The sequence below is a fragment of the Orcinus orca genome, chromosome 2, assembly GCF_937001465.1.
Source record: "Orcinus orca chromosome 2, mOrcOrc1.1, whole genome shotgun sequence".
NCBI classification, from domain to species: domain Eukaryota; kingdom Metazoa; phylum Chordata; class Mammalia; order Artiodactyla; family Delphinidae; genus Orcinus; species Orcinus orca.
Window position 1 is genome coordinate 101,493,752 of NC_064560.1, and position 18,177 is coordinate 101,511,928.

The following is an 18,177-nucleotide window of genomic DNA, read 5'->3' on the forward strand; positions in this document are numbered from 1 at the left end:
TGATCCTTCGTTACCACCCAACCTTCTAGCGCGGCCTGCACAGAAACCAGCACGCCGACACTTCAAGGCATAGTGGTGTTTTCACCAAGTTTCCCTCCCCGGCGGTTTCTCCCCACCCACCCCTCCCACTGCAGGCTCAGCCTCCGATTTCCGCTGATCCCGACTGGAGGGAGCCCGGAATCCAATTACGTTTCCCAAGGGAGCGCAATCCACCCGTCTGGTCGCGAGGAGGGGGCGGGGGTCGAGGAGCCGCGGAGGACGCCCCTCCCCCGCCGCCCGGGCCTCTGGGCCGCCGCAGCCCCGGGCGGGGTAAGCACAGCCTTGGAGGGGCACGCGGCACCGCCGCCGGGACTATTTGTCCTTCCGCGCGGGCGCTGAGGTCCGGATTCGAAGTCGACCCGGCTGAGTGGCAGGAGATTAGCCAAGGGTTTCCCCCGCCGCGCGCCCCCGGCCAATCGGCGCTGCGCGGGCGGTGCTCGCGGGCCGCGTACACGCGCATTCCAGGATCCACGCCTCACACGAACAGCCTCACCCCCGCGCACGCTCCCCTTCCCGCCCCGCCCTCCCGGCTCCACGCGCGCGGCTCCTCGGGGCCTTTTCCCAGGACTGGGCCTGGACCGTGGCTTCTGGGCCCCTCGGTGCTGCTCGCCAAAGTGAAAGTGAAATGAGGAAGGACGGCCGAGTGGTCTGCAGGAGAAGAGTAATTAGTGTGAACCATCTGTGTCAAGGTTCACATTAAGCCTCACCACCCTCAGGGTCGCTTAAAAGACTGGAGTGAAACTACGGAGACTGTCGTTGAGGAGGAAGAAAGAGGACAGCCCTCCTGATTCTTTAGAGGTTGGGTGGAGAACTCTTCCCATATCATTGAGTGTTCTCTAGTCAGAGGACTTTAAACTGCTGGATTTCTCACTTGGTTTTCAGCTGTGGTCAGAACACTTGATATAGCCTTTCTCCCTCTGGGGGGAAAGAAAACAACATCCTCTCCTGCACACATTGTCAGACTCATGAGGCCACAACTGACATACATGCTGGAAGGAGAAAGTGCTCTGTGGTGCCTTGTTTTCTCTTTTGAATTACGTCCTCCTGAGACTGTGGCTGACCCTAGGCCCATGGCGTTCCTGCATGTGATTGACGTGCGTGATTAGCAGGCTAGTGAGAGAACCAGGGAAATTGCTGTCAAAACAATTACATACAGGGACATCAGAACAATGGCTTGAGAGCCCCCAGGGACTTAGAGACCATCCTAGCTCTGCCACGCATGCCCTCTGGGACCGTGGCCAAGTCACATCATCTCTTTGTGTCTTCGATTTCTTCCTGGTAAGTTAAATAAAACTATTCTACCACTTCCAATTTCAAAGTATATTATTAAAATAAACTTAGATAACTGAGGTAAAAACATTGAAGGTTTTGTTTTGTGGGGGAAGGTGGTGGTAGTTGAAAGACACTCTCTGAACAGAAGAGTCTGTAAAAGGAAACCGTTGGACCTTCAACCCACAACCTGCTCATTAAATTAAACTTAATATACATGTATTGACACTAACTGTAGATGCGGAGTTCTAAGCTTGGTGCTGTGTGGTCTTCATAAGAGTTCTGTATGTTTATTGAAAAAAATCCTCGTATTAAGTGGTGCCTTGCAGTTCAAACCTGTATTGTTCAAGGGTCAATGCTAACTCCTGCATTCAGACCTTATCCCATACCTGTGCCAGTTCCCATCATTAAGTCTTGACCATTTTAATTCTGTTTCTGCTCAAGGGCCACAAAGCCTTGCTAGATATTGGTACAGAAGGGTGCTGTGCTTGTTGCTCCCCACTTGAGCCTAAGCTGTGGCTTGGGGTTCAGACACACCTGGGTATGTCTGAGGAACTGATGGGGCAGGGCGCCAGAAGCTTGTTTACTGGAGTGAATGAGGAGCTTCCTGAGACAGAACATGTCCTCAGGAAGAGTCAAACACACTGAGCTTGAGCCGGAAACAAAGACTAAGTCTTGAGAAGGGAGAGGTCCCTTTACATCCAGTCCTGTGTCTCCTGGCCCTTGTCTGAGTCCAGTAGTAGTGGGGAAGGGATAAGAAGATGGAGGCTATGGGTAAAAGCTGAAATATCTGTTTCAAACTTTTCAAGTCCCGCATTTCACATTCATAACACATGCTCTCACCTTTATTAGAAAAGTCAAGCTATCAATGTAAGTGCAAGCAACAGAAAACCAGACTGGAGGTAGCTTTTGAAAAATAAGGAATTTATTATCCCATCAAATAAGAAGTTTGGAGGAAGGTGGTTCCTTTACTGGTTAATTGAGTAACTCAAGTATGTCGCTGAGGCCCCAACTAGATTTCTTCTTTCTACTCTGGCATCCTCAGACAATGGTAATTTCTCCTGCTATCTCCCTTCAAGGCAGCATCATATCTTCAGCATTTCTTGGCATCAAATGCAGTCAAGGGAATCCAACAAAGAGGGATATTGTCTCCCACTTCTTTCTTTCTGTCTCTGTCTCTTTCATAATAAAGGAAGGTTAACCTTTCCTAGAGGCCTCTAGTAGAACTGAGTCCCATTGGGCAGACTTGTGTCAAACACACATCCTAAACTAATTACTTGTTGAAAGAACGATGCCAAACATAATCTACCTCGCATGCTGTGAGGCCAAACATAATCTACCCTGCATACTGGGAAGGGAAATTACCTTCCATGAGCATGCAGGAGGGTGTAATGCAAACAATATCAGATTTTGCAAGGAAAGAAATTAGGAAAAGTGGTTGCGGCTTAGGTCTCAAAAGTTTCCTTCATTTTTCTTTTTCTCTACTTCAAAATGTTTTTGTATCTACTCTCCTTCATTACTTCTAAATTTTTAAATCTTCCTTCATATTTTGTCTTTACTAGTTCAATGGAGAGGTAATCTGGCTCCATTTCAAGACTTGGCCCTCCGTCTAGCTATCTATCTAAGACCTTGCTCTTATCCTAGCCACTCACAGTGGTCCCTAAGCCACAAGCCATCACTTGCAGGCTGTTCTACCTAGCACTCCATTAGTGAGAATTAGAGGAGATCTGAAGCCCCTTTTGTTGTCTCAGGAGAATCCAGGTTGAAAGATGCAAGAACTCATCTAAATCCTATCAGGTGAGGGTGGAGAGGTGAGGAACTAGGGCAAGCTTCTTCTTTCCCAGCAGGGTTCTTTACCCAGAACTTTTATGTCTGGCTCAGCAATCTGTGAGTGCCACGTGGTATCCTCAGCTACTCGGTTTCAGACTGCTTCCATTTCACCTTCTCCCTCCCCATTAGTACTGATCTCCTGGAGATTGGGTCCCACTCTACTATTCCAAGTCACAACCTGCAGGAACTCTGATAATGGCTTGAACCTGAAACGTGTTCCATTTCTTCCCTATACTCATATTCATTCATTTATTTCATTTAACAAATATTCAGTGTTGACTCTTTTCCAAGTATTGTGTTATGTGCTGGGAAGATGCTGGTGAATAAGTCAGAGTTCCTTGCCTTCAATGAGTTTACATTCTGGTGGGGAAACTTGGCATGAAATTCCAGGTTATCTCACAGGGACCAGAATGGAAGTAAAACGTTGAAAGCAAGGCCGAGTCATTAACTCTGCAGCATAACCCATGTTTTAATCCTTCACAAACAGCTACCATTATTAGTCTAAATTATTTTGATCTTTACACAGCTCAAAACATATCACATCTTTTCACAGAGGCCATTGTTTCAGACAATTACAGTTTCCAACAATATAAATACCACATAGGGCAAGGCACTTATGGTACAGTAGGCTTTATTAATAACATGCCTCATCAGCTGAACAGGCTAGGCTATAGATGGATGATTACAGCAAAAATGGAGGCTGTATCTGATACAAGTTTATGTATCATCAGAGTTGTTACCCTATCTCTGCTCACAGTCAGGGACCTGCCAGATCTTATTCAGCAGAATGGTTTGGAGATGCAATGTCAGAGATAAAAATTTATTTACTGTTGCTTACCTTCCTTTGGCTATGCTTGCCTGAGGATGTATAGTAAAAATCAAATTTTAAATGTTTTCAAAATTCATTCAGGTTTGTTATTCCTACTTCATTTATAGTAGAAAATACATTCTCCAAAAAAGTGCTACACTATATTGAAAATAAACCTGCTTATATATTTTCTACTAATAGCACTTCTGCTTCAGAGGATGCCATGGACCCTCAGTGTCTAATTTATCTTGACAGTGTCTGAAGTGGAAGTAAACTGATTCAGACTGCAGGTCCTGAAATATGAGTTAGGGAAGGTGGATATAGCACAAGTGAAATGAGAGCATTTAAATGAAATATGAACTCCAGTCAATCTGAATGAATTCCCATAGCACCTCAGTCCAGGAAAAAACCTGTAATGGTTTTAATCCTTACTCAAGCCATGACAAAGTGCATGACCCTAAGTGAGGCAGTTAATTAATTTCTGTGTCTTGGTGTCCCCATTTTTATGACAGGGTTAATCAGACCTGTAGTGCACCTGCACTTGAGTTCAGAAGAAAAGAGAATTACACGCTTTCTAAAATGTAGCTGATAATTATCAATCAGTTACCAACAGGAATTTATTGAGCCCTGCATCTACCCATTATTATACGTCTAGGGCCTAGCAAGTACCCTACACATAAATGCTAAAGAAATCTTTGTTGCCTGAATGAATGAGAAAATAAATCAATGAGCCATCAACTACTCCATGCCAGGTCCTTTGCTATGGAAGACTCGAGATTCATCCCTGCCTTTAAGGAACTAACCTTCTAGTGAAACAAGGCATACACAGATAAAAATATACTTAACAATTAAGGTATGAAATGCCAAATGAATGTTATCATCCATTATCTTCAAACTAGAATTTCCGGATTCTTAGCTGCACTTTGAATTCCTCCTTAAAATTGACCTACTTGAGAATATGCCTAGGAATATTGCATAGAAATGTTAGAGGATGTTTAATAAAAGACTTTAAAATATAGAAATCTATTTCATTAGGATAATATTCTGTAAGGAAGTGGAATTGAAATATAAGTTCAAGGGGAAAAAGAAAGACATAAAACTGTTAAAGAAGGACTTGTTTATATTACTTCTTTTTGTATTTTTATTGAGGTATAACATCCATACAGTAACATACACAGACCACCACCTAAATCAAGATATAGGTGATGCCCTCCCATCATGACCTTTCTCAGTTAATCTCCTTCTTCCTTGACTCCAGAGTTAACCATTATTCTGACTTCATACACTATAGAGTACTGTAGCCTGTAGCCTGTTCTTACTGTAGTTGTGTAATTGTAATTATATGGCATGTTCTCCTTTGTTCCAGGCTTCTTTTGTTCAGCATTATGTCTGTATGATGCATCCATTGTTGCATACATCAGAGTTCATTCTTTTTAATTATTGCAAAATAGCTATTCTCAAAGTGGGGTCTGAGAACTCCTGGAGGGGGTACCTGAGAGTTTTCTGGGGGTTCCATGGGTCAAAATTATTTTCATAATCATTTAGGGTTTTATTTATTTGCCTTTTTCAGTGTGTTGACATTTTTGTTGATGGTACAAAAGCAATGATGGTTAAAACTCCTGGCACCTTGGCATGACTATTTTTTCCTTAGATTCATACTCTTTATGTCTTTCTGAAATATCTTTGCTTAACCCAAGGACATAAATATTTTCTATGCTACTCTTTTCTATAAGTTTTATGGTTTTAGGTTTTACAGGTAGGACTATGATCCATTTTGAATTAACTTTGGCATATGGTGTGACTTTAGGATTGATAGTCCCCCTGCTTTTTAAAAAAATATATGGATACCTAATATCCAGTTGTTACAGTACTACTTATTGGAAAGACTACTCTTTCTCCCTTTCTCCATTAAATTAACTTGGCAGTTTTGTCAAAACACTCCCTCCTGCCCCCCCCCCAACACATGTGTGTGTGTGCACACTCTGTTTCTTACTTTGTATTCAGTTTCATTGATCTATATGTCTATCCTTTCACCAATACCACAGTTTGGGGAGAATTGTTATGTTAACAATATTGAATCCTCTGATCCATGAAGGTTGTATATCTCTCTTTTATTTAGATATTTTTTACTTTCTTTTAACTGTGTTTTGCAGTTTCCAATATAAAGATCTTTTGTTAGACTTATTCATAATTTTTTGGTGCTATTGTAAATGGAATGGCTTTTAAAATTTCATTTTCCAAGTTTGCTGTTAGGATATAAGGATATATCTTTAATGTTTACTTTTAGCAGATTCTTCTATATGAACCCTGTATCCTATGACCTTGCTAAATTTAATTATGGGTTCTAGTAACTGTTTTCTAGACTCCCTGTGATTTTTAACATTAATAATCATATAATTTGCAAATAGAGACAATTTACGTCTTTTTTATCTTAGTGTCATTTATTTCTTTTTCTTTCCTTCTTACAATGACTAGGACCTCTAGTACAATGTTGAACAGAAGTAGTTATAATGGTATATTTGCCTTGTTCTCATTGTAGAGGAAACAATTCTATCTTTCACCATTAATTATGCTATAGATGCCATATATTCATTTGAGGAAGTTCCATATTATGTTTGGTTTGCTGGAAGTTTTTATCAGGAATAAATGTTGGATTTTTTCAATGCTTTTTCCGTATCTATTAAAATGATCATATAGGTTTTCTCCTTTTGTCTGTTACTATAGTGAATTAACAATTGATTTTAAAATCTTAAACTAATCTTGTGTTACTGGGATAAATCCTACTTAGTCTTGAAGCTTTATTCTTTTTTTATACTATTGACTTGGTCTGCTCGTGTTTTGTTAAGGATTTTGCCTCTGTATCCATGAAAGATATTAATCTATAGTTTTTTATACCATCTTTGTCAGGTTTTGGTATTATGCTTATGTTGGTGTATTAGTTTGCTAAGATTGCCATAACAGAATACCACAGACTGGGTGTCTTAAACAACAGAAATTTCTTTTCTCACACTTCTGGAGGCTAGAAGTCCAAGATCAAGTTGTGGGCAGGTTTGGTTTCTCATTAGCCTCTCTCCTTGGCTTGCAGATGGCTGCCTTCATTCTGTGTCCTCAGATGGCCTTTTCTCTGTGCCAGCACATGCCCCTGGTGCCACTCCCTGTTCTTTTAGGGGCAACAGTCATATTAAATTAGAGCCCTACCCTAACAGTATCACTTTAACTTAATCACCTCTGTAAGGACCTTATTTCCAAATATGGTTATATTATGAGGTAATGAGGGTTGGGAGTTCAACATATTAATTTTCTGGGGGATGCAATTTAGCCCATAACACTTGGCCTCATAAGATGAGGTGAATAGTGTTCTCTCCTCTCTTTTCTGAAAAACATTTGTATAACTGGTGTTTTCACCATTGAAACTGTCTGGCCCTGGAGTTTTCTTTTGGGGAAGGTTTTTCATAATAAATTCAATGTGGTTATTAGATGTAAGCCTATTAGATTTTCTGCTTTTCCTTGTATATATTTTGATACAATGTGTATTTTAAGAAATTTGTCTTTTTCATCTATGTTGTTGAATTTGTTGGCATAATGTTGTTCATAGTGTTCTCTTATTATTTTTCTAATGTCTTAAGATCCATGCTGACAGCCTCTTTGTTTTAAACTCTTGTTTTAAACAGTCATGCCTATTTTAAAGAACTGAAGAAGAAAAAAATCAAAATTCATTTGGTTATTATGGATGCTTGGCTTTTCTGTATATAATTTAAAGGTAGTTTGTCATTTTCTATAAAAAGGCTGGGATTTTGATTGAGAGTGCATCGAATGCATACACTTGTTTGGGGAAAATTGCCACCTTAACAATATTAAATCTTTAGATCCATGAACATGGTATATCTCTTTGTTCATTTACATCTTCTTAAGTTTCTCTCGTGGATATATTGCAGTTTTCAGGATAGAAATCTTGCACAAATTTTGTTGGATTTATTTTTAAGTACTTTATATTTTTTGAAAATTATATTGTTATTTACATTTCAACTTTCAGTTGTTAATTGCATATATTTTTATATATTAGCATGGTATCCTGTGAACCTGCTAAACCCACTTATTAATTCTAGCAGGCTTTTCGTAGATCTTTCTGAAAATTTTTAATGTATATAATTATGTCATCTGTGACAAAGACAAACAGACAAAATAAAGACAGTTTTTTTTTCCTGTCCAGTTCATATGCTTTTTTTTCTTTTTCTTCTCCTACTACACTGACTAGATTCTTTTTTTTTTTTTTTGCGGTACGCGGACCTCTCACTGCTGCGGCCTCTCCTGCCGCGGAGCACAGGCTCCGGGCAGGCAGGCCCAGCGGCCATGGCCCACGGGCCCAGCCGCTCCGTGGCATGCGGGATCCTCCCGGACCAGGGCACGAACCCGCGTCCCCTGCATCGGCAGGCGGACTCCCAACCACTGCGCCACAAGGGAAGCCCATGACTAGATTCTTGAGTACAGTATTGAGTAGAAGCAAGGAAAGCAGATATCCTTGCCTTGTTTTCAGTCTTTGGAGGGAGTCTTTTATCATTAATTATGATACTAGGAATAACTAGTAAATTTACTAGTCTTTTATCAGGTTGACGAAGTTCCCTTTTGTTCCTGTGTTGCTGAGATTAGTGCATGTCTTCTTAATATTCTTTGTGATTAAATGGGAAGTACACATAAATTACTTCTGTGTATGTATGTATGATGATTGTCTCAGGAGAAAGCACTCGTGCAATTGAGTTGTGAACTGAAATGGTCGCTTTTCCATAGAACACCATTTTTACCTAAAAGAACCAAGAACAAAGTATGATTACTCAGACTTAGATATTTGGCGGGTATTTTGTCAAAAAAAATTTTGTGAGCCTGCTCCTGCAAGGCAAACAACTGACTGTATTTGTGGACATTGTTAAAATTTGCATTTCCAGACAAAAATTAGAAATTTGGAATGTTTATATTCACTTAACATCCTCCCAGTACTTCATGACATTTCTGTTGAGATTGGTGGTGATATTAACAAATGTGACTTTTCTGCTATACCATGAAGTGTGTCAGTATTTGGAATATTTTGGCGAACCAATATTTTAAGAAACTACCACTTATCAAGTTTTTTTTTAAATTAATTAATTAATTAATTTTATTTTTGGCTGCTTTGGGTCTTTGTTGCTGTGTGTGGGCTTTCTCTAGTTGCAGTGAGCAGGGGCTACTCTTCGTTGCAGTGCGCGGGCTTCTCATTGCAGTGGCTTCTCTTGTTCTGGAGCACGGGCTCTAGGCGCACAGGCTTCAGTAGTTGTGGCACACAGGCTCAGTAGTTGTGGCTCGTGGGCTCTAGAGCGCAGGCTCAGTAGTTGTGGCACATGGGCTTAGTTGGTACGTGGCATGTGGGATCTTCCTGGACCAGGCTCGAACCTGTGTCCCCTGCATTGGCAGGCGGATTCTTAAACACTGCACCACCAGGGAAGCCCACACTTACCAAGTTTTGATGTAGTATTAAAGAAGACTGTTTGCAATTTTCTGAAAAGGCTACTGGAATAATCCTTCTCTTTTCCACTATATGTGTTTGTGAGGCCAAATTTTCTTCATATACTTCAACCAAATAACATATTATGACTGACTGAAAACAGAAGCAGATATTAGAATCCAGCTGTCCTCTATTAAGCCAGACTTAAAGAGATTTGCAAAATCTAAAGTAATGCCATTTCTTCTTATTAATATTTTTGTTTAGAAAATACAGTTGTCGTAAAATTATGTACATTAATATGTAATGGATTTATTATTGTTACTTTTTAATTGTGGTAAAATCTACATAACATAAAATTTACCATTTTAACCATTTTTAGGTGTATAGTTAAGTGGCCTTAAGTACATTCACATTGTGTGCAACTGTCACCACCATTCTCTTCCAGAACTTTTTTTATCTTCCCAAACAGAAACTCTTTAACATTAAACAAAAGCTCTCCATTTGCCTCTCCCCTGAGCCCATGGCAATGCCATTTGATAATCTGTCTCTATGAATCTGACTACTCTAGGTACCTCCTATACATGGAACAATATTTTTCCGTTTGTGTCTGGATTGTTTCACTAGCATAATGTTTTCAAGATTTATCCATGTTGTTACTTTTATTTTAAAAATAAATTAATACAAAATTTAAAAAATCTCTTGGTCTTAATTTTTAATATGACAAATAGAAACACCCAAATAGACTAAAACAATTTAGTGTCCTCGATTAAGAAACACCCAAATAGACTAAAACAATTTAGTGTCCTCGATTAAGTTTTAAGAGTATAAAGGGGTCCTGAGACCAAAATGTTTGAGAACCATTGCTGTATAATATCTCTGTGTATGTATGCTTGTACGTACCATAATTTATTTACCCATTCTACTGCTGAGGAACAGTTAGTTGATTTCTCTTCAGCTTTTAATTATTATTGATAAAGTTGTTATGAATATTCTTGTACATATCCTGTGGAGGACCTCTATACCAGTTTCTCTCTAGGAGAGAAGTCTAGGATGTCTAGGAGTGGTATGGCTGAATCTTTTTACCTTTTTATTTATTTTTAATAAATTTATTTTATTTATTTATTTTTGGCTGTGTTGGGTCTTCGTTGCTGCGCATGGGCTTTCTCTAGTTGTGGTGAGTGGGGGCTACTCTTTGTTGTGGTGTGTGGGCTTCTCACTGTGGTGGCTTCTCTTGTTGTGGAGCATGGGCTCTAGGCACACAGGCTTCAGTAGTTGTGGCATGCGGCCTCAGTAGTTGTGGCTCACGGGCTCTAGAGTGCAGGCTCAGTAGTTGTAACGCACGGGCTTAGTTGCTCTGTAGCATATGCGATCTTCCTGGACCAGGGATTGAACCTGTGTCTCCTGCGTTGCCAGGCGGATTCTTAACCACTGCACCACCAGGGAAGTCCCTTTGTGCCTTTTTAAAATGGATGGTGGTAGATATGAAATCTCTATTGTATTTAGGTCCCATTGGATACATTTCAAAGAATATCATGTAATAGATTTATTTTAAATGCTAATATTTACAATATGTAGGATGTTTATCCTTTGCATTTGTTTCAACTTATGACTACAAATTTTAGATGTCAATTTAAACATGTGTGAGGGCATATATCATTTAAATACATTATTTTAGGAGGTAAATGAGCAAAGTGTTTTGAAGATTACTAGACAGTAGACCCTTTAGGAGTTCAGAAGAAGTACAAGATGATTGAAGGTTGGGGAGGTTTCTTTCTCTGTCCCTCCTTTCCTCCCCCTTTGCTCTCTTCCTCCTTACTTTTCCTGTTATCTGACAAATATTTACTCAACAACTATTATATGCCAGGCACTCTGCTAGACATTGGGGATATGGCTGTGGACAAGACAGACAAGGATTTGACTCACAGTCTAGTGAGGGAAACAATCCACATGAAAACAAGCTACTGAAATGACTAAAAATTGTGTTAAATATGAAAGAAACAAATGAGTCTTATGATAGGGGATAGTGGTGGCATTGGCTGTTATGTCAGGTGGTTATGGTGGCCTCATGTTGGAAGAGCTAACTGTGCCTGAGAGCCAAGGGAAGATCATTCCAGCAGAGCCTCATACATACTAAGAGCATTAACAAGGCTTTGAAGAAGAAAAAGCTTGGAATGTTCCCAAAACTAAAAGCAGGCCACTGCGATGCAATTACTGTCAGACTTTGAGTCTTTATATAAAGAAGCTCCATAGTTAACCCTTGAAGATGTCTGTACACAAATATATAGTTAATATAAACTGTATAATAAAGTAATAATAAAATTTAGAAAACATACTGTTGGTCATCTTTGAGAAGTGATAGAAGTGAACAAGCCTCTACTTTCCCCTGAGGACAGAGACAAGGAAGGAAGGTTCAGGAAAAAACAAAAAGTTACTTTATCTGCATCAGTATCAGCACTGCTATCATCCAGGCAAGAGTCAGCCCATTGAGAAAAAGATTGTATTTTGTTAATTTTTGTATCTCCAGTACCCAGCATTGTGCTTGATCTGAAGTATATGCTTACTTCATGTATGTTTTAAGGGAGGGAGAAATTGGAGCTAACATTTTTATTTAGTTCCAACTCCTGTACTGGAGGCAATTAAACAAAATTAAAAGACAAATAGAATCCAGGGGGGAAAAATGCAGCATCTGCAACAAACTATAGGTTGATGTGCTTAATACACTTTATAAATTGGCATATTGGTTAAGAGCATATTCTGGAGTGAGAAAGATATACTGCAATGAAGGCAAATTAGGGATAGGGTGAGTTTTTAGTTGGCCAAGGGAAGTCAGAACTTAGAGAAAGAAAGAGAGACAGACAGACAGAGAATGAATGAATGAGAATGGGAATATGATGGATCTGTGATGTCTGTGAAGGTCATTCCTAATTTAGTGCCCCTAGAGCTGGCCTTCAGATGTTCCTTTACCATATTTGTCCTCTTTTTCTGATCTCATACCGAGGGTGAAAATATAAATGGAAGAGACATATCCCTTCCAAACTGTCCAGCCTCAGAGACAATGACAGAGGCCTGAGTAATCTGTGAATTGATAACTCCCTGAAGTGCATACTATCTCTTAAAAAACTTAGTGGTAACTTGTGCTGACACACAAGTATATTGTGTGTATTTATTATAATAATTATATTCATTACATAATATACTCCTCTTAATTTTGAGGAGGAAATGAACTAATTTTTGCACTATGTGATTTTTCCAGTTTCAACCAAGCTAACTTCTGACAAGTTAATTTGTTCAACAAGATTGGGTACTTTGTAGGTGCCTCTGGTACAGGGGTAGCAGATACAGTAGGGGTGAATAAAACAAGTGAAGTCTATGACTTTATAGAGCTTTATACTACATGGGAGTGAGGTAGGACAGGTAATAAAAAGATAAGAAAATAAATAGCATAATAGAATGAGACATAATGATAGCTTTGGGGAAGAAAAATAGAGCAAGGAAAGGAGCTCAATTAATGTGTGATCAGTGTTGGGAGAAGCAAGGTGGGGCAAAGAGTGATGGGAGAGCTTGAGTCCAGCCAAGAACTCACTGCCATGAGGAACCTGACCCTACCCATCCTTACAGTTCCCAGGCTGATTTTCACTTAATCAGTGTGAATTTATCAGGGCAAGACCTGGAAATCAAATGGTAATAATAGCTGGTATAAATGCCTGGAAATAAAAATGTCTCAAATGTCATCAATTTCTACCTGTGCTTTCCAATATGCTGACAAACCAACAGCTGAAGTTAAAAAATACAGTACCAGGGCTTCCCTGGTGGCGCAGTGGTTGAGAGTCTGCCTGACGATGCAGGGGACATCTCTACTTCAATAGCCCTAGTTAAAAGATGTCATTATATCTTGCCTAGTCTACTGGGAGAACATCCTAAGTGGTCTCCCTTCCCAGTGCATGTGAGCCAAGGCTGCTGGGCTTAGAGGGAGTTGAGGCCTTGTTGTGAGCATGAGGCTCAGAGTGCATGGTGTGTGCATTGGAAGGACAACGCTGAGGTGGTCACTAGACCTGAGCTGGGGTCTGCAAGGTTGCTGAGGGACTGTGGGCGGTTGGAGTAGAGCCTGAAGTCTCTCCCCACACATTTGCACCACTAATAGATGGTGCAGCAGGAACTAGAAAAAGCAGTATGCAACAATCAGGAACCAGGAAGAGAAGCTCTCTTCCTCCTGCAATGTCCCTCCTGTGCTCTTTATAGATAAAGTTTAACATGTGCTCATTGTAAGGGAGAAATGTTGCAGAGCAGGTACTGAAGGGTGAATTTAGAGCTGAGAGGGAATAGATTGATAACTGGCACAAACTCTTTTGAAATAATAAATAAATCTTAGTTATCTTCACAAGTCACCATAGTATAAGACTTATTATTACCTTCTTTCTGGGATTATTCATAGATTATTTGTGGAACTGGAAATTAAATCTAGAATGTTCAATTTCCATGTCTTTGTTCCCATTCTTATGTGTAGTTTCTTCTTTGAACATCATTGATACAATTAATAACAAAAAATCCAACAATATATGCCAGAAATGGAAAAAAAGATGCCTAGGCACCAAGTATCTGGGTCCCTGAGGCCACATATAGCAAATGCTAGGGTGGAGGGCTGGACATGGGCAGCAGTGCTTGATGGTTTGATAATTAATGAAATGCTTTTTTCAAACTGATATTCTCCAAAGAATAAGAGTCTATATACTTTCCTGTGTGACTCCCTCTGTAAGAGCAGAACTAGGCTGTGAGCCCAGATTAGTTCATCACAATAGACACCTAGCAAAAAACAAGTCTCTAAGGGTTATGCTAGGGGAAGGTAAGGTTTGAGGGAAGATTTAGGATGGGGGTGTTTATTTGTGTCCCTCCAAAATTCGCATACTGAAACCCTAACTCCTAGTGTGTCTGTATTTAGAGATGGGGCATCTAAGGAGGTAATTAAGGTTAAATGAGGTCGTAAGGGTGGGGTTCTGATCTGATAGGATTAGTGTCCATATAGAAGAGATACCAGAGAACTGCTCTTCACCCTCCACCACCATCCTCATGCACTCACCAAAGAGAGGCCATATGAGCACCCTGCAACCCAAGGGGAGAGCTCTCACCAGACATGAGCCCTACTGGCATCTTGGTTTCAGATTTCTAGTCTCCAGAACTGTGAGAAAATAAATTTCTGTTGTTTAAGCCACCCAGTCCATGGTATTTTGTGGTGACAGCCCTATCAAACTCCTACAGGAGGTTAAGAGTAAAAGGCACTATCTGGAAAGGGCAAGCTGGGGGCGGGGGGTAGAGTGCCACAGACAGGCAAGGAGCAGCATGAGTTTTCCAGACACTTGTGTATTTTGGGGGTAGGGGAAGAGACATGGTGAAAGAGGAGAGTGGAAGAAGAGCAAAAAGAAATTCTTTCACTATGCTACCATTTTGCTTAAAACTGGCCTTTTTAGCCAGTGAAGGGAAGTGGGCTCAGGGTATCCCCAAAACATATTAACACCCTCACATTTTTCTACTTGGCTTTAGAATTAGTTTTTTTTTACTTTCACCTGAATATAAGTCTATAGCAGTTTTCTTTTTAAAATAATTAATTAATTAAATTTTTATTGGCATAGTTTAAATATTATATGTTTCAGGTGTACAACATAGTGACTCACAATTTTTAAGGGTTATACTCCATTTATAGTTATTATAAAATATTTGCTATGTTCCCTGTGCTATACAATATATCCTTACAGCTTATTTATTTTATACATAGTAGTTTATACCTCTTAATCCCCAGCCCTATCTTGACCCTCCCCCCTTCCTTTCCCCACTGGTAACCACTAGCTTGTTCTCTGTATCTGTTTCTTTTTTGTTATATTCACTAGTTAGTATTATTTTTAAGATTTATAACAGTTTTAAAAGTAAATATCATAAAGGCTTAACTCAGGAGAAGTCAAGAAACTAGCTGTCATTCCATGTAGAGTGCAAGGTCTAAGACCTACTTCCAACCATTAAGCTTCTCCTGTATAGAAATGGAACCTCAACTGCCCACTTGGCTCTCCTTAATAAAGAGGAAGGTGGAAGATCCTTTGCACTTGAAAGGACTTCTCTACAGAAAAACTCAACACAGGATGTAGAGATATCCATGAGATCGTGAATTAGGGATAAACTCTCAGTAGTATTCTGATATCAAACCAGCAGATGCTCAGTGAAGCACTGAATGATCAAATGTGGTATAAAGTAAATAAAGTGTTAAAAATAAGCTTTGTTTCAGGCTCTTTTCTACATTTGGTTTTCCCAGAGACATCTTCACTATCCCTCTTCATGAAACTGTGGCCAGTTCAGTAATGCATCCTTAAATTTATTTTCCCTCCTTTTCTGCCTCCTTTGCTTATATCCTCACTCTTGATGTCCTCAGATTACAGACCTCTCAATGAAGTGCTAGTCCTAAAACTTGCTCAGACTCTGTTTCCTAGATGATCCAAGCTAAGAAAGTAGCCAGAACAGTATCAAAATGAGTGCTTAAGATATTTCGTAAATAAATGAGTCAAAATTTGCTACAGATACAGAAATGTGAATAATTATCCTTTGGTAAAACTAAGAATTCTTGGCAATAAAAAGCACTAAAATTGAGATTTAAAAAAAAGAAACAAAAAACTTCAGCATTTATGACACTGACATTTTTGGAGAATACTTCCTTTTGTATAGAGTGTTCATTATTTGGGATTTATCTGATATTTCCTCATGATTAGATTCAAATTATACATATCTGGCCAGAATATTACATAATGATATTTTGTCCTTCATAGGGTATTGTGTCTAGAGATACATGGTGTCCATAATATCACTGTGTTAGTGGTATTAATTTTGATCATCTGGTCAAAGTTATACTTTTTTAAAGTATGCTCTTAAATATCTCTATTTTTTCCATTTATAACCTTGTCATAACTTGACAGCACTACAACACTAGCAGGCTTTATTATTGCCTCATGTTCCACCCCATCACAACTACCATTAAAATGTGAGCACCACAGAGGCGAGGATTATTGCCTCTTTTATTCACTGATACAAATATTCCAAGCACATGGTACAGTGTGTAGCACATATTTACTGAATGAATGAGTAAAAAGATAATTCTGATTAGTAAAAATGTCTAATAACACAATCTGTTATAAAAAAATTCTTTATGACAAAACATTATTACAGCCATGTTAATTCAGCAGTCCATGGTTATAGGATATAAGAACAGGCTGGAAAATATATGATTAAGGATAATTTAAGCCCTCCCTCCCCATTTTAGCCAATATATCAAAACTATCAGTTGCAAAACTGATTTAGGATGCATTGAAAATTCCCCTTATCACTCTCTGGAAGTAATACTAATAAAAATGATATGGCTAAAACATGAGTAGAAGGAGCAGGTATGAAAAGGAGAGAATGAATGTTACATGAACATATCTAGATATTACTCACCAGTGCTGAACTTGATCCTAGGAAGACAGGCCTCACTTTGCATAGTTCTGACATGCACGATTTCCTGTTACCATGGTTTAGTTAAATAACCTAGTCCTCCAACATCACAGTTCACATTTCAGTTACCATGGTTCAGTTCAGTCCAGTAATTGCATAAAGTACAAACTTTGTTGCTAGCTCTTCAGTCCACAAATCACTATGTAAATAACAGATGCACACCATGATCAGTGACCAATCACGCCACTTACTTCAGTCTGTCAGTGACTGGTCACTCTGCATCTGTTATTCAGTTCACAGATAGAGCAAAAGTGTGTAGTTGTGTTACCATCTTGTCTCCAAGTGATAAATCCACATGACATTTTACAAAAATGGACAATCAGAAGAGAGAATTGGCCAACAGAGATGAAAGTACAGCAAATAACCCAAAGTGACATTGCTGGAAGTGAATTTTGTATCAAACATAAATGGAATTATAGAATAAATAGCTGACAGTGGGAATGTTGACACTGTCACCATTTGAGGGACTCTACATATGCTGCCAGAGGAACTTAGTGAAGGCACATTTATCAACATAAAGAAGGAAAGCAGTTGTGACAAAAAGGATGAAGATGTCCCAGAAGTAATACAGGCCAAACAACCTCCACGTTAAGGGAACTTTTGGAGATATTTCACAATATGAATGTGCAAAGGATAAAATGTTGGAAGTTGATCCAAACTTAGGAAGGAGTATGACAATTCACTAGGGCATACGAAAGATCTTCGCTCCCTATACAGTAAGTTATCAGCAAGAAGAAGGCAAGCAGTGTTGAAAATACTCGATACATTTTTAACAAATAAAACACTTTAATTCTCAATGTTTCTAGTGCCTTAAATTCCAATATTCTAAGTAAATAATAGCTTTACTATTTTTTCTGTTCTCTGTACATGTATAACTGACAGAGTTTTAAAATTTCACAAAAATTTTAAAACTCATGAAGCAATCATAATTTTTCCATTATTTAAATCACTTTGCATAATTTCATCTTGCATGCTCATTTTTTTGGTTCTGCATTGCCATGCAAAATAAAGATTGCCTTTATTGTATTCAAGGTAAAGTGCAAGTTAAATGCTCAGAAATGAAAAACAGAAAGTTCTTACCATAGGCATGATCTGAAGAAAATTAAGAATCACTGAGTGAAAATGATAAGCTGTAGACGTTAGCCTCCCACTTGGATCAATACCAAGTCTATATCTCTAGCTTGGGTTTCCAAGTGTTTCTGGGTGTTCCACCAGCACCTCACATATAACACAT

General features: G+C 39.1%; 1 long non-coding RNA gene across 2 annotated transcripts in view; it reads left to right on the top strand.

Moving 5' to 3' along the window:
* The first annotated feature begins 303 nt into the window (after nt 1-303).
* The window catches only part of LOC125963518 (uncharacterized), a 127,691-nt gene continuing 109,817 nt past the window's right edge, over nt 304-18,177 (top strand). For both annotated transcript variants that reach the window (XR_007475566.1, XR_007475565.1), the window contains exon 1: nt 304-1,317. This is a non-coding gene — a long non-coding RNA (uncharacterized LOC125963518). The remainder of the gene's footprint in view (nt 1,318-18,177) is intronic.